The following is a 16,334-nucleotide window of genomic DNA, read 5'->3' as shown; positions in this document are numbered from 1 at the left end:
AACGGCGCTCCTTCCCTTCTGAGCTCTGTCATGCGCCGAAACAGTGGTTCCCCCCCACATATCAGGTATCAGCGTACTCAGGACAAACTGCACAATAACTTTTGCAGTCCAATTTCTCCTGTTACCCTTGGTAAAATAAAAAAAATTGAATCTGAAGTATTTTTTTTGTGAAAAAAGTTAAATGTTCATTTTTTTAAATATTCAAAAAATTCCTGTGATGCACCTGAAGGGTTAATAAACTCCTTGAATGTGGTTTTGAGCACCTTAAGGGGGTGCAGTTTTTAGAGTGGTGTCACTTTTGGGTATTTTCTATCACATAGACCCCTCAAAGTGGCTTCAAATGTGATGTGGTCCTAAAAATAAAATGGTGTTGCAAAAATGAGAAATCGCTGGTCAACTTTTAACCCTTATAACTTCCTAACAAAAAAAAGTTTTGGTTCCAAAATTGTGGTGATGTAAAGTAAACATGTGGGAAATGTTACTTATTAAGTTTTTTGTGTGCCGTACCTCTGTGATTTAAGGGCATAAAAATTCAAAGTTGGAAAATTGCGAAATTTTAAAAATTTTCGCCAAATTTCCGTTTTTTTCACAAATAAACGCAAGTTAATTGAATGAAATTTTACCACTAACATGAAGTACAATATGTCACGAGAAAACAATGTCAGAATCACTGGGATCCATGGAAGTGTTTCAGAGTTATTACCTCATAAAGTGACAGTGGTCAAAATTGTAAAAATTGGCCTGGTCATGAACGTGCAAACCACCCTTGGGGGTTAACTGACCCAATTTAGAAAATAGGCATAAATGGATCAAAGCTAAAGCGGAATTTGACCTTTAGCTGGACAGACTAGAAAGAATAAGGGGGAACCAAAAAACATCTGAATTTTTAGATACGGTAAGGCTAGTTTCACATTAGCGTTTTTTTGCGCAGCGCATCGTGCGCATAAAAAACGCAAAGAAAAACGCAAAACAAACGCGCGTTTTTTTAACATCATGCGCACGCTGATGCGTCAAAAAAACGGAGCGTTGCTTGCGTTTTACATGCGTTTTTGCATGCGTTTGCTTTTTTTTATGCACATGCGTTTTTAGGTGTGACATTTTTTCCATTGTCTAGAGAACATTCTAGACTTGTTTCACTCAAAAACGCATGCGCAAAAAAACGCAACCGTGCGCAAGACCATGCTCACGCATGCGTTCCCATAGACTTCAATGTGTTGTTTTTGCGCATTCCGTGCGCAAGCGTGCGCATGCGTTTTTTTGCCGAGACAGGGCGCACCAAAAAATCCAACATGTTGCGTCTGGCGCGCCTGGCGCAAAAGACAAAAAAATGCATGCGCACGAAAACGCAACCGTGCGCAAGACCATGCGCACGTCATGTTAAACATAGGTGCGCATGCGCACGGGTGCGCACGATGCGCAGCGCACAAAAGCGCAAATGTGAAACCAGCCTAATAAGGCTGGTTCATTATTGGCTCGCTTGGCAAAAGGTCGAACACCTATGATATTTATAGGTAGCTTGAATGATCACAAAGGTTCACCACAAACAGACCCAAAAATCATAAATGACAGCTGGCATAAATACTATAACACATTGTATGAACAAGAACCAGTAGATGGAGAAGAGGGGAAGACATTCCTAGACAGACTATCCCTCCCAACAGTCTCAGAAGGTGAGAAAGATTCAACTCTACAATAAGAAAGGAAGAGATACTAGACACTATTAACTCCCTGAAAAATAGCGAGGCCCCCGGACCAGATGGGCTGCCAGGGGAGTTCTGCAAAACATTAGTAGAAGAGGTTTCTTCTCCACTGGTGGAAGTTTTTAATCAAATCCTAAAAGAAAAGGTATACCTGCCAACAGGAAATACGGCTAATATTAAAGCACACTACCATGTAAAAGTTTAGGGTCACTTAGAAATTTCCTTATTTTTGAAAGAAAAGCAGTTTTCTCTAATGAAGCTAACATTAAACGATTCAGAAATACACCCTATACATTGTTAATGTGGTATATGACTATTCTCGCTGCAAACGTCTGGTTTGTAATGCAATATCTTCATAGGTGTATAGAGGCCCATTTCCAACAACCATCACTCCAGTGTTCTTATGGTACTTTGTGCTTGATAACTGTGTAAGAAGGCTAATGGATGGTTAGAATACCCTTGAAAAACCTTATGCAAGTATGTTAGCACAGCTGAAAACAGTTTGGCTGATTAGAGAAGCTATAAACCTGACCTTCCTTTGAGCTAGTTGAGAATCTGGAGCATTACATTTGTTGGTTCCATTAAACTCTCAAAATGGCCAGAAAAAAAAGAACTTTCATGTGAAACTTGACAGTCTATTCTCGTTCTTAGAAATTCTATATAAGAAATTGCCAAGAAAACTGAAGATTTCCTACAACGGTGTGTACTACTCCTAGAGCAAAAACAGGCTTTAACCATAGTAGAAAGAAAAGTAGGAGGCCCCACTGCACAACTGAGTAACAAGTACATTAAAGTCTGTAGTTTGAGAAATCGATGCCTCACAGGTCCTCAACTGGCAGCTTCAATAAATAGTACCCACAAAACGCCAGAGTCAACGTATACAGTGAAGAGGCGACTCCGGGATGCTGGCCTTCAGGGCAGAGTGGCAAAGAAAAAGCCATATCTGAGACTGGCTAATAGAAAGAAAACATTAATATGGGCAAAAGAACACAGACATTGGACAGAGGAAGATTGGAAAAAAGTGTTATGGACAGACGAATCCAAGTGTGAGGTGTTTGTATCACACAGAAGAACATTTGTGAGACGCAGAACGACTGAAAAGATGCTGGAAGAGTGCCTGACGCCATCTGTCAAGCATGGTGGAGGTAATGTGATGTCTGGGGTTGCTTTCTTGCTGGTAAAGTGGGAGATTTGTACAAGGTAAAAGGGATTTTGAATAAGGAAGGCTATCACTCCATTTTGCAATGCCATGCCATACCCTGTGGACAGAGTCTGATTGGAGCCAATTTCATCCTACAACAGGACAATGACCCAAAGCACACCTCCAAATTATGCAAGAACTATTTAGGGAAGAAACCGGCAGCTGGTATCCTATCTGTAATGGAGTGGCCAGCGCAGTCACCAGATCGCAACCCCATTGAGCAGTTGTGGGAGCAGCTTGACCGTATGGTACACATGCCAAAGGTCTGCAATGCTGAAATTGCTGAAAAGGGAGCATTCTTTGACGAAAGCAAAGTTTAAAGGAGAAATTATTTCAAATAAAAATCTTTTTTTCGAACCTTGTCAATGTCTGGACGAGATTTTAACCCCTTACAGACCGCTGACGGGATAGTACATCAGCGGTCAGTATCTTCTGCTTTGATGTGGGCTCCGGTGGTGAGCCCACTTCAAAACCTCGACATGTCAGCTGTTATAAACAGCTGACATGTGCCGGCAAGAGGCGCGGGCGGAATCAAGATCTGCCCGCGCCTATTAACTAGTTAAATCTCACTGTCAAACACTGACAGCGGGCATTAAACTAGTACTTCCGGCGTCCAGCCGGAAATGAGCGTATCACCAACCCCCGTCACGTGATCGGGTGTCAGCGACGCGTTGCCATGACAATCAGAGGTCTCATAGAGACCTCTATGGTTGTTGCCGTCAGATTGCTCATAGCAATGCTGTATTACTGCTACATATGGGCGATCTGCTCATCTCCCATATGTAGCAGAGCCGATCAAGTATGGCATGCTTCTACTCTCCCTTGGAGGCTATTGAAGCATGCCAAAAATAACAAAAAAGTGTTTAAAAATGAAAGAAAATAAAACATAAAAATTCAAATCACCCCTCTTTCGCCCCAATCAAAATAAAATAAAAAAAAAAAATCAAACCTACAGATATTAGGTATCCCCGCATTCAGAATCGCCCGATCAATAAAAAAAGGATGAACCCGACTGCTAAACGGCGTAGCGAGAAAAAAAATCAAATGACAGAATTACGTTTTTTTTGGTCGCCGTGACATTGCATTAAAATGCAATAACGGGTGATCAAAAGAATGTATCTGCAAAAACGTGGTATCATTAAAACCATCAGCCCGGTACGCAAAAAATAAGCCCTCACCAAGCACAAGATCACGAAAAATGGAGATGTTACGGGGCTTGGAAAATTGTGCTTATTTTTTAGCAAATTTTGTATTTTTTTTCACCACTTAGATAAAAGAGAACGTAGACATGTTTGGTATCTATGAACTCGTAATGACCCGGAGAATCATGATGGCAAGGCAGTTTTATCATTTAGTGAACCTAGCAAAAAAGCCAAGCAAGAAACAAGTGTGGGATTGCACTTTTTTTGCAATTTCACCGCACTTGGAATTTTTTTCCCGATTTTGAGTACAAGACATGGTAGAAGCAATGGTGTCGTTCAAAAGCACAACTCACCCCGCAAAAAATAACCCTCACACGGCCATACTGACGGAGAAATATACAAATTATGGCTCTGGAAATAAGGGGAGCGAAAAACGAAAAAAGCTCCGTTTATTAAAGGGAATCTGTCACCCCATTTTAGCCCTATCAGCTGCGGCCACCGCCATCAGGGGCTTATCCACAGCATTCTGTAATGCTGTAGATAAGCCCCCGATGTAACCCGAAAGGTAAGAAAAACACGTGAGATTATACTCACCGGGGGGCGGGGGGTGTTGCAGTCCGGTCCAGGGCCTCCCATCTTCATACGATGACGTCCTCCTCCTACCTTCTCCCTCGGCTCCTGTGCAGGCGTACTTTATCTGCCCTGTAGAAGGCAGAGCAGAGTACTGCAGTGCGCATGCGCGGGACCTCTGTGACCTTCCCGGCCCCTCGCACTGCAGTACTCTGCTCTGCCCTCAACAGGGCCAATAAAGCACGCCTGCACAGGAGCCGAGGGAGAAGTTAGGAGGACATCATCGTATGAAGATGGGAGGCGCCGGACGGGAAGGAGACACCAATCGGACCGGACTGAACGCCGGGGTGAGTATAATCTAACGTGTTTTTCTTATCTTTAGGTTACATCGGGGGCTTATCTACAGCATTACAGAATGCATTACAGAATGCTGGAGATAAGCCCCTGATGGCGGCGGCCCCAGCTTATAGCGCTAAAATGGGGTGACAGACTCCCTTTAAGGGGTTAAATTAATTTGGCAACTCAATAGATGAATAAAAGTCGGAGTTTTCATGGAAAACAAAATTGTCTGGGTGACCCCAAACTTTGGAGCGGTCGTGTATTACACAAGCGATTCCCCTGAGGATTAATAATCCTCCCTGCCCCCTAGATGAGCCCCCAGAGGTGGAGGGGGTAACATGGGGCCACTTGTGGGGTCTCTGCTGTTCTGGTGTCAGAGCTCTTCACACGGCGTCCACCGTCTATCCCAGCCACAATGGCGCCCCTTCCCTCCTGAGGAGTGTCCGGCCCCTTATGGGGTATCGGCGCTCAGGGGAAATTGTGGAACAAGTGGTTTCTGTTTTCTCCTCTTCTCCCGTGTGATAATTACAGACTTGGGGACGGAGCGACATTTTACTGGGAACATTTCATTCCTCCGCTCAATGTTACACAATTCTGTGACCCCTGAGGGTTAATAATCCTCCCTGCCCCCTAGATGAGCCCCCAGAGGTGGAGGGGGTAACATGGGGCCACTTGTGGGGTCTCTGCTGTTCTGGTGTCAGAGCTCTTCACACGTCACACGGCGTCCGCCGTCTATCCCAGCCACAATGGCGCCCCTTCCCTCCCGAGCCTGTGGGGTATCGGCACTCATTAGACACGGCGCACTGTGCGGCCTCAGCGCTCCTGTCACCTTTAGGACAATGATATATTTGGGGCTAAAGTGACATTTCTGTGAGGAAAACAGTAAAATTGTCATTTCTTCCTTCCACATTGCTGAAATTCCTGTCACACTGTCCGAATTCAGAGATTGTCCTGTCAGAAAGGAGAAGACAGGGGGCGGAAGGGTTAATAGGACTTACAGGAGGAACCGGCCCAGAAAGCAGAAGGTCCAGGAGCGTCCGCCACATATATGACTGCTCTGTGCACACAGGACCTGTGGTGACGTCATGCCCATGTGACCAGAAGGGGCGGCGCCACCTCCTCCATAGAGCAGACGGGAGGAAGCTGTGGCCCCGCCCACACTGTCCAGCATCTCCCCATAGGAGAGAAGTGTGGACGACAGGAAGTCACACCGTCACCAGGGGGAATGCAGCTTGTGGCCCCTAGAGGGGAATTTTCTTCATCTTATTCCAGAAGCCATGTTTTACCAAACTGAAGCTTTTTTTTTTTTATTCAGAATTTTTTTTCCCCCTTTTTTTTTTAGTTTTTTTTTTTTTTTTACAGATTTAATGACAAAACTTAAAAATAAATAATAATAAATTTTATTTTTATAGCGCTGACATATTCCGCAGCACTTTACATTTCAGAGGGGACTTGTACAGACAATAGACATTACAGCATAACAATAATCACATAGATTATAACAGATACCAAGAGGAGTGAGGGCCCTGCTCGCAAGCTTACAGTCTATGAGGAAAGAGGTAGACACGAAAGGTGGGTGGTAACAGTTGCCCTGATTGTATGGACCAGCCATAATGTTAAGTGTGTAACAGTACAGACACAGAGGGCTAATGGATGCATAAAGCATGTGGGAACATGACGCGGGGAACCTGGTTATGGTAAAACTTTTGGCTGTGCCACACAGGGATAGATTAGGTTAATGTGTTGAGGCGATAGGCCAGTCTGAATAAATGTGGTTTTCAGGGCACGCTTAAAATTGTGGGGATTGGGGACTAATCGTATTGGCCTGGGAAGTGCATTCCAAAGAATTGGTGCAGCACGTGTAAAGTCTTGGAGACGGGAGTGGGAGGTTCTGATTATTGAGGATGCTAACCTCAGGTCAGCAGAACGGAGGGCGCGGATAGGGTGGTAGACTGAAACGAGGGAGATGTAGGGTGGCGCTGAGCCACGGAGAGCTTTGTGGGTGAGGACTTCCCGCCTCTCTCCACGCTCCCAGCATCTTCCGGTCCCAGTAATCCTTTGCGAGAATGACTGCAATGACGTCGCGGTCTCGGACCGGACGATGCCGGGAGCGTGGAGAGAGGCGCAAAGGCTGCGTGGGACGCCGGAAGATGAGAATAACAATATTTTTTTTGATTATTTTTTACATTCTATCTTTTACTACTGATGCTGCATAGGCAGCCTCAATAGTAAAATGTTGGTCACACTCGTCAAACACTATGTTTGACGAGTGTGACCAACCTGTGAATCAGTTCTCCAAGCGATGCTCCAGATCGCTTGGAAAACGCTAGCATTCCGTAAGCTAATTACGCTTGCAAATCGCTAGTTTTTCCACGGGAAAATCGCGGGAATTTAAAATGCGATTTTCCCGCGGAATGGAATTCCGGAATTCTTGCGGTAACTTCCGTGGGAATTCCGCTATGTGTGAACTTAGCCTAACGATTGTCGAGGAATATGATCCCGGCTGCAGCATTCTAGACAGATTGGAGGGGGGAGAGTTTGGTAAGAGGGAGACCGATTAGAAGAGAGTTACAATAGTCAAGACGAGAATAATAAGAGAAACAGTGAGGCTATGTGCCCACGTATGCAGAAAATTTCTACTTCAAAATCGGACTCCTTCCCAGAAAACGCACGTTTTATTTCCGCGCGAAAACCACGCGTTTATGCGTTTTTTTCCATGTGTTTTCTGACTCATAGGAAAGAGCAAAAACGCTGACTTTTCTGCAAAATTAATGAGCATGCTGCATTTTTTACCGTGAAGCGTTTTTCGCGGAAAAAAAGCGCATCAATGTGCACAAAATGTGTGGACTTCATTTAAAACGAATGGGATGCTTCTTGTATGCGTTTTTGAAGCATTTTGACCTGGACAAATGCTTCAAAAACGCTTACATGGGCACACAGCCTAAGAGTTTTTGTGGAGTCAAAAGTAAGAAAAGGTCGAATTCTAGAAATGTTTTTGAGGTGCAGATAACAAGAGCGAGCCAGTGATCGGATGTGGGGGGCAAAGGAAAGCTCGGAGTCAAGTATGACCCCAAGACAGCGGGCATGTTGCTGGGGAGTAATAGTGGAACCACACACGGAAATGGCAATGTCGGGTATAGGTACATTAGCAACGGGAGGAAACACAAGGAGTTCAGTCTTTGACAGGTTCAGTTTCAGATATAGTGAGGACATGATGTTAGACACAGCGTTTAGACAATCGCTGGTGTTTTCTAGAAAGGCAGGCGTGAGGTCAGAAGAAGCGTATAATTGGGTGTCATCAGCATAGCGATGGTACTGGAAACCAAATCTACTGATTGTTTGACCAATCTACTGATTGTTTGACCTGATCCTTGAGGAACCCCAACAGTAAGGGGAAGATGAGAGGAGGAGGAACCTGCAAAAGATACAGTAAAGGAGCGGTCAGAGAGATAGGAGGAGAACCAGGAGAGAACGGTGTCCTTGAGGCCAATGGAACGGAGCATAGTGAGGAAGAGCTGATGATCCACAGTGTCAAATGCTGCAGAGAGATCCAAGAGAATTAGCATGGACTAATGACCATTTGATTTAGCTGTTAGTAGATCATTAGAGACTTTAGTGAGGGCAGTTTTAGTAGGGCGTAAAGAACGGAAACTGGATTGGAGAGGGTCGAGAAGAGAGTTATCAAAGAAATAGTAGATAAGACGGGAGTTGACAGGCAATCCAGGAGTTTAGAGATGAAGGGAAGATTAGAGACAAGTCTATAGTAAAGCCCCCGTTACACACTGTGATATCGCTAGCAATATTGCTGTAAAGTCACCGATTTTGTGACGTTGCAGCGATATTGCTAGCGATATCGCTGCATGTGATACTTACCTCCGACCGGCTCCCCCGCTGGTTATTGCTGATCGCGCGAGAAGCTCCTGGATCATTTCTCATCGCCAGCTTCCTGCGGCGCTTCCTGCTGTGACGATGAGCGACGCGTGGAGCCGGGCGGGAGGACGCAGGATCGCCGCGTCTGACAGGTAAGTAGCGATCCCCGTCCCCTGCGATGTCGCTGGTGAGATCTGCCTGTGTGGCAGCGATCCTGACCGCATCATATCGCTGGTCAGGATCGCTGGTGAGTCGCTAGGTGTAACGGTACCCTTAGCGGCACAGTTTTGGTCGAGGGATGGTTTTTTTAAGTAGTGGATATATGATGGCATGGTTAAATGAGGAGGGAAAGATACCAGAAGAGAGAGAGAGGTTATTTTAGTTAGGTGAGGGGTGAGAGCAGGGGAAAGGGACTGGAGGAGATGTGACAGAAATGGGTCACTGGTGCAAGTAGTTGGGCGAGATGATGCAAGGAGCCTGCTTACTTCTTCTTCTGTGACTGGTTCAAAATCATAGAGTGCGCTAGATGCAGTGGGGGAGGGAGGACTGTTATGGATGAGTCACCGAAGGAGGAAAAAACAAAAATAATAGCTAAGTCCAGAAAACCAGAGAAGTTGGAAGCTATCGGATTGCAGACCCCTGAACCTATCCACAACAACTAGCAGTAGCCGTGGGGGGTTCCTACGGTGCCTTAGACCCCTCGATCACAGCCGGAGAACTAAATTAGCCTAAAGACAGAAAGGGGAAATCTAAACTGCCCCAGAGCAGACCCCAAAGGAATAGGCAGCCCCCAACATATAATGACTGTGAAGCAAGATGAAAAACACTAACACAGATAGAAAGATAGTTTGAGCAAATGATGGAGCCCAAGCTAACTAAATAGGACAGGATAGAAAAGCTGCTGTCTGCAATCCGCAAAAACCCTATCCAAAAATGAACCAACAGACTAATAGGAAAAACAGGCCCTGAAGTCACTAGGCTTCAAAAAGACTATATCAGCACTTAGGTATATTCTGAAGACAGAGCCAGAGATCAACAGATCAGAGACAAAAATGGAATTCAGCTCACCCCCGGCCGGGGATGGCTGAACTCCAAAAAACAAGGCAAACAAAACCAGAACTAAAGTGTACAAAAGGCAGAGCAACACTTAGCTTTGAGAAGCAGAAATCAGACTGGTCTCCAAGAATCCAGCAGGAATTCACCAGCGAGGCAGCAGGGCGTCGGCTGCCTTATATCCAGTCATCAGTTCCTGTGACCCAGTCATCATCTACCTGCTCAGCTGTTTGGTGATCAGCCTCACTACCTTCCTTCGCCAGAAGAGGGAGTTCATCAGACCTCACTGGTGAAGGGAAAAATGAACTCACAACAGAGGACAGTGCATGGTATGAGGTGATAGGGAGATAATTTCCTGTCCGAGCTGGTCAATTTTTTCTTTGAAGTAATTCACCAGATCGTTAGGTTGAAGCTCCGTGGTTGGGGCCTGTACTCTTGGGTTGAGTAAAGAATGAAAAGTGTCAGAGACGTTTAGGGTTATTGGACAGTGAGGTGATGAGCGTGTTGAAATAGGTTTGTTTTGAGATGTGAAGGGCAGTGTTGTATGTTCTAAGCATAAACTTATAATGGATGAAATCTTCGTGTAGATTGGATTTTCTCCACAGACGTTCAGCGCACCTGGAGCGCCGCTGCAGGAAACGTGTTTGCAGGGTATGCCAGGGTTGTCGCCATCTGTGTTGTGGTGGTCTATGTTTAGGAGGTGCAAATTCATCCAGGGCACTTTGAAGTGTTTCATTGTAATGTTTCAATGCAGAATCAGGACATGAGAGGGAGGAGATAGGGGCCAATGAAGACTGCAAGTTCTCCATAAGTTTCTGGGTGTTAATGGCCTGTATGTTTCTATAAGTATGGACAGTGGGGGTGACCTGAGCGGCCTGGCAGTTCTTGATAGAGAATGAAAGAAGGTTGTGGTCAGAGAGCGGGAGAGGGGAGTTTGCAAAATCATCCATGGCACAAAGCCGAGAGAAGACCAAGTCGAGGGAGTTTCTGTCTCCATGCATTGGAGAATTAGTAAGCTGCGAAAGGCTGAACGAGGAGGTTAGAGATAAAAGGTGAGTAGCAGATAGGGAGAGGGGAAGAGCAATGGGGATGTTGAAATCGCCCATGATGAGGGTAGGGATGTCACAAGAGAGAAAATGTGGAAGCCAAGTGGCAAAATGATCCAGGAACTGATGGGAGGGGCCGGGAGAATGATATACCACCGCCACTTGAATTGAGAAGGGGGTGTAGAGTCTGACGGCATGGACCTCAAAAGAAGAGACAAGTGAGGGTACTTGAGGGATAACCTGAAAGGTACATTTTGGTGATAGGAGCAGACCAACGCCTCCACCTGCTCTAATAAAATACAATGCGGCGAGGAGCCCTGCTGTGAATAACGCTTAAAAGCAGCTACAAATATGATAAAACTGCATAAAAAGGGCATCTAAGTGGGCACCGAAGGGCGTTACTGAAAGGGTTAAATGACTGAACCCGGCCCGAATGGGTTATGACCATGAGAACTGGCATGAAAGCCAGCAAATAGCCATGGTATCTCCATTTCACCTAATCTTGAAAGCTGGCCACTGGAAGGGCATGGTGAAACCAGAGTTACACAGTGTAAATCACTACAGGGTGGGCCATATATATAGATGCACCTAAATAAAATGGGAATGGTTGGTGATATCAAATACCGGGCACACCCAAGGATTTTTGGTGCAAAAAAAATCAGAATTTTAATATATACAATAGCCACTAGTTACAAACGTTTCAGTCGTGATAGACCTTCATCAGTGTACTAGGGTTAGTTTCTAGATGCTAGTGTGAGTAAATCACAAATAGTAGCCAAAGATCGGGTAAAGAGTGTAGTACGGAACATAGGGAGGTGACAACTCCCTGTCTTGCGGTGGATACTGTGACATAGGATACCTGGCATATACCTATTTTGGCATACTGCAGGTCACTGACCACCTAAGTTCCGGGCTAGCTCTGATAAATTTTCTGGTGACACTGCCTCTCGAGAGTCGCCAACCTGCCCTCCAGCAGCCGAATGTACTGCAATAGCTGCTGCTGGTCCGCCATTACTAGCCAGACCCTGGCGCTAGTATAATGTTAGGGACGGCGGAACGCACTAAATATAAAATAACGTAAAGTGCGTTTGCCACCCGGGGTCCACCGTGCAGAAGGTGTTAACACTGCTGCTAGCTGATGCCGGACATACGATATGGCGGTATAGCGCACGTAGGTTGAACGTCACCCAGGTGCGCTGAGCGATCTCTGTTTTACTCACAGAGATGCCTTAAGTGCAAAACACAAAAGGGCTGAGCCTGTCAGTGTCACAGGTCTCAGAGGTGTGCACGCACGGTATATGGTCACAGGAGCTGGGCCCTTGGCAGAGGATCAGCATCCGTCTAGACCTACCGTGTATGCGGCGTCGCAACTGCGGACGCCAAAAGGAGCTGCAGACTGCAGCGCAGCGACAGACACTGCCGCTAGTCGACAATGCCCAAGAGGGGGCGCACTGTCGGACGCTAGTACTGTGTGGATACTTATTGTGGCTATAGCTTGCCACTGGCTGGCGCTGACTCTAAAGCTAAGTCCCTATACACACTCGTAATATCAGAGGGAGGGGATCTTAATGAGTCATTCGCAGGTTCATGCATCCATCATCATTCACATAGTAGCAGAGTGGCCATGCAAACTTTTTATAGCCAGGACCTTCCGGAAGCTTCCAGATCCCTGAAATGGACCAATCAGATCTGGAGAAGGATCTGGACATGTGGCTCCCGATCTCCAATGGGAGATCGTCTCGTGAGCATACTCAGTGGAGCGACAGAAGGACAGCCTCTGGAGCGATTTGCTGCTGAGCAGCCTGCATTGCCATTGCTGACCCAAAGGTGGCAGCAATAGCCAGCCCCACAGAGCAGGTCTGGGCAGAGCCTCTGGGAAGCCGGGATTGCTGAGCAATCTTCTCTGCGGTCGAAAGACAATGGGATTCCGCAGAATGTGAGGTTCTGGATTCCTGTTGAACCACTGCAGGAACCCAACACCTAACAGTAATGATGTGGCTGGGCTGTGTGTTCTGTACGCACAGGACCTGTGAGAGGGGAGGAGTCAGGGTTCACATGATCAGGGGCCTCTGTGTCTGCACTCTGCAGGACTCTGCTGTGCTGGTTGTCTTGGTGCTGGATGAGGTAAAGTTTCTGTGTGGGGTCAGGAGTGCTTTACAGGGTGGATGTAGCAGAGCTGTGTGTGTACAGAGCAGAGCCGTGTGTGTATGAAGTGTACAGAGCGAAGCCACATGTGTACAGAGCGGAGCTGCGCGTGTGTGTGTGGGGCGTACGGAGTGGAATCACGTGTGTATGGAGCCGCGTCATGTGTGTATGAGGTGTACAGAGCGGAGCTGCACATGTATGAGGTGTACAGAGCAGAGTTGTGTGTGTACTTGGTGTATGTAGCGGAGCCATATGTGTATGGGATGTACAGAGTGGAGCCAAGTGTGTACAAGGCATACAAAGCAGGCTTTTCCCAAAGGACACAGGAGTACATGGCGGAGCACTTTAAAACTTGCACATGACAGTCCACCAGAAGTGATGTACTGGAAATTAGGTAAATTCATGAGGAGATTGTGACGGAACCAGGAATGCTTCGGATCCATCACCATGTCCTCCTCCGACAGTGCGGACAGCAGGATCGCCTTGGAATCGGGGATGTTGGCCATGTGAGTGGATCATGATATGTCCTGCACCGGGAGGGTCAGGTGGGCGTTACAATGGGAGCTGGGCTGCTATAGAATCTTTCTTTCTCATTCTATGTTCTGTCTTTCCCTCTATTTTTCTTTCTCCCTCTCTGGTCTTTCGTTCTCTAATCTTTCTTTTTTTCTCTCTCTCTCACTGTTCTTTCTTTCTTTTTCTTTCCTCTTTCTTTCTTTACTTCTTTCTCTCTCTCTGTTCTTTCTCTGTCTCTGTGTTATTTCTTTCTTTCCCCTCTTTCTTTCTCTCTCTGTTCTTGCTTTCTTTCCCCTCTTTCTCTCTGTTCTTTCTTTCCCCTTTCTCTCTCCCTGTTCTTTCTTTCTTCCCCTCTCTCTTTCTCTCTGTTCTTACTTTTGCTCTGTTCTTTCTTCCCCTCTTTCTTTCTGTTCTCTCTTCTTTCTCTCTCTGTCCTTTCTTCTCTTGCTGTTCTTCCTCTCTCTGTTCTTTCTCTCGCTCTCCTTTCTGTTTTCTTTTTTCTCTCTTTCTTTTCTCAGTACCTGTCAGTGTGCCTATAGTACCAGCCACTGTGCCCATAATGCCAGCCACTGTGCCCTCTTTACCAGTCAGTGTATTCAGCAGTGCTGAATGGGTGCAGTTGGGCATGGACATGAGTGTGAATAGTTGTGAAATGGGTGTGGTCAGGGGCGTGGCCTAAATTTTGCCACGGCTCGCTGTGCGCGCCGCATTATTTTTCCCTCTTTTCCTTCTTCAAAAGTTGGGAGGTATGCAATAAGAAATGTTCACTAGTTGCATGCTCCTGGCCAAATGGATACTGATTAGTGTGCAATAAAGAAATCACACCAGAGACACAGGCGGATGTAACCTCTCTTCGATCAATCTATGGCACAACTCCAAGAGCTTTATTAATCCAAACATAGGTTTATATATCCCCTGTAAGGGGGCTCTAAAATGGGAGTGATCGGATGTATTCCATTGGTTAGTGGGTTGGGCAGTGAGCTAGTCCGTGGGCGGATCCATAAGGTAATCTGGCTGGGTTGGTCCATGAGGTCATCAGAGTGGGCGTCATCGTGGGCGGATCCATGAGGTCATCAGAGTGGGCATCATCTTGGATACCAGCACATGGTGTGTGGTGAAACAGGAAATGGCAGCTATCTTTAGTGTCCCACTTTGATCTGAAAAAGCTCATGTAAGGTGAAATAATACAATTTATGGGTAGTTCTCAATCTCTTATGTCGAGGTTATTTAAGTATTTGATCTTAAGGCTCTCCTCAACATATGTATGCATGGTATATGCCTGTATGAAGGTATATGTGTAGATATATGCCTGTATGTGTAAACATGCATGGAATATGTGTATGACTGTATGTATATGCATTGTGACACTTTGACTATCTGTGGACGGGGAATACTCACTTGGCCAGTCGTTGAGGCATACGCTGGGACACTCAGGGTTAAAACAAAAGTCCAATCGATTTATTAATACTGAGCATAAACCGAATCTCAGGTACTTGGTAACTTGCAGCACCCCGTGCACTGTTCGGCTCTACAGTACCCATGGACCTCACTGAGTCTTGGTGTACCTAACACGGATTAGTGTCCATTAACTGTCCACAGGTTCCTCGATACCTCTTATCCTCAGAGGCATCCTCTCCCGAGGTATACCACAGGTTTTCTCTCTCTGGCACAGCCTAGCCAGCACTGCCCGTGCACAAACACACAGACTCCATCTTGGGTCTTCAGACACACCCCCTTGGGTGGGGTATGTAGGTGTCTGGATCCACCCATCTCTCCAAGTCACCTGGAAGCCTTCCCAATGTATATTAACCTTCAGCAGTACATCTGCTGAGCAAAACAAGCCCAGGCTTCCATCACAGGGCCACCCACCTCTGTGATACATACCGCCCATTAACCACATGGACACTCGCCATACCACATACCTCCCCACTCTGCCTAAGGCTCCGAGGCTTGGCACTTGCTATTACCCGACCAGAAACCCATCTCAGTCGCCTCTGAAAGTCACACCGTCTGTCAAAATCGGGCCGAATCACTGAACCCTTTTGGAACTATCCGTCGTCCGACTCCTTCACCTCCTCTGATAGTGTTGCCCCTTTGTTGGACCACCCCCATCCCTGGCGGTCAGTACAGTGTGGTGATTCCCTGACACCTATACCTTCTGTCTGGTCTGACCCTTTGTCACCACGTCTGCTACAGGGGTTTCCTGCCTAGGTCACGCATCACTGAACTCACAGAAGAGTCACTACTTCTAACTCTTCCTTGTCCTCTTCCATCAGGCCACTTTCGGTTGTCTCTCTATTGACAGTTTCTCCTTTTGTCTTTATTACCCAGAGAGGAGTCGTTCCATTTATCTTCCGGTTGAGTACTTCAAGCCTTTAAAGAAACCCTCGTCTCTCAATACCTCGAGTTGAAAATGGCCGCCATCTTCTTCGTCTTTCCTGCAGCTGTTTATTAATTTGCAGTCTCTCAAGTGTCAGCTGCTCTACCACTCTTAGGTACGCCATGCGATGTTCCAGGAGCATTCGGATATTCTCAAGGCTCTAGATTGATCCGACAAGGAAGAATGGAACCATCCCACCTTCACCAGCTACCTGGGCTTCATCATCAGCCGGAATCCTCACTCTAGCCACAGCAGACTTATCTACGATATAAGCACCTCTATATTTTCCAATATGGCCTTGTTCACTGATTGACACGTTGACAAGTGACCTCTGAGCTCAGAGACTTCCTTCTCCAGCTCATCAACTCTGTACTC

The sequence above is a fragment of the Dendrobates tinctorius genome, unplaced genomic scaffold (genome assembly GCF_039654945.1).
Source record: "Dendrobates tinctorius isolate UK_male_01 unplaced genomic scaffold, ASM3965494v1 ptg000119l, whole genome shotgun sequence".
Taxonomy (NCBI): domain Eukaryota; kingdom Metazoa; phylum Chordata; class Amphibia; order Anura; family Dendrobatidae; genus Dendrobates; species Dendrobates tinctorius.
The sequence above is the reverse complement of the archived record's forward strand: the minus strand, read 5'-3'. Positions refer to the sequence as shown.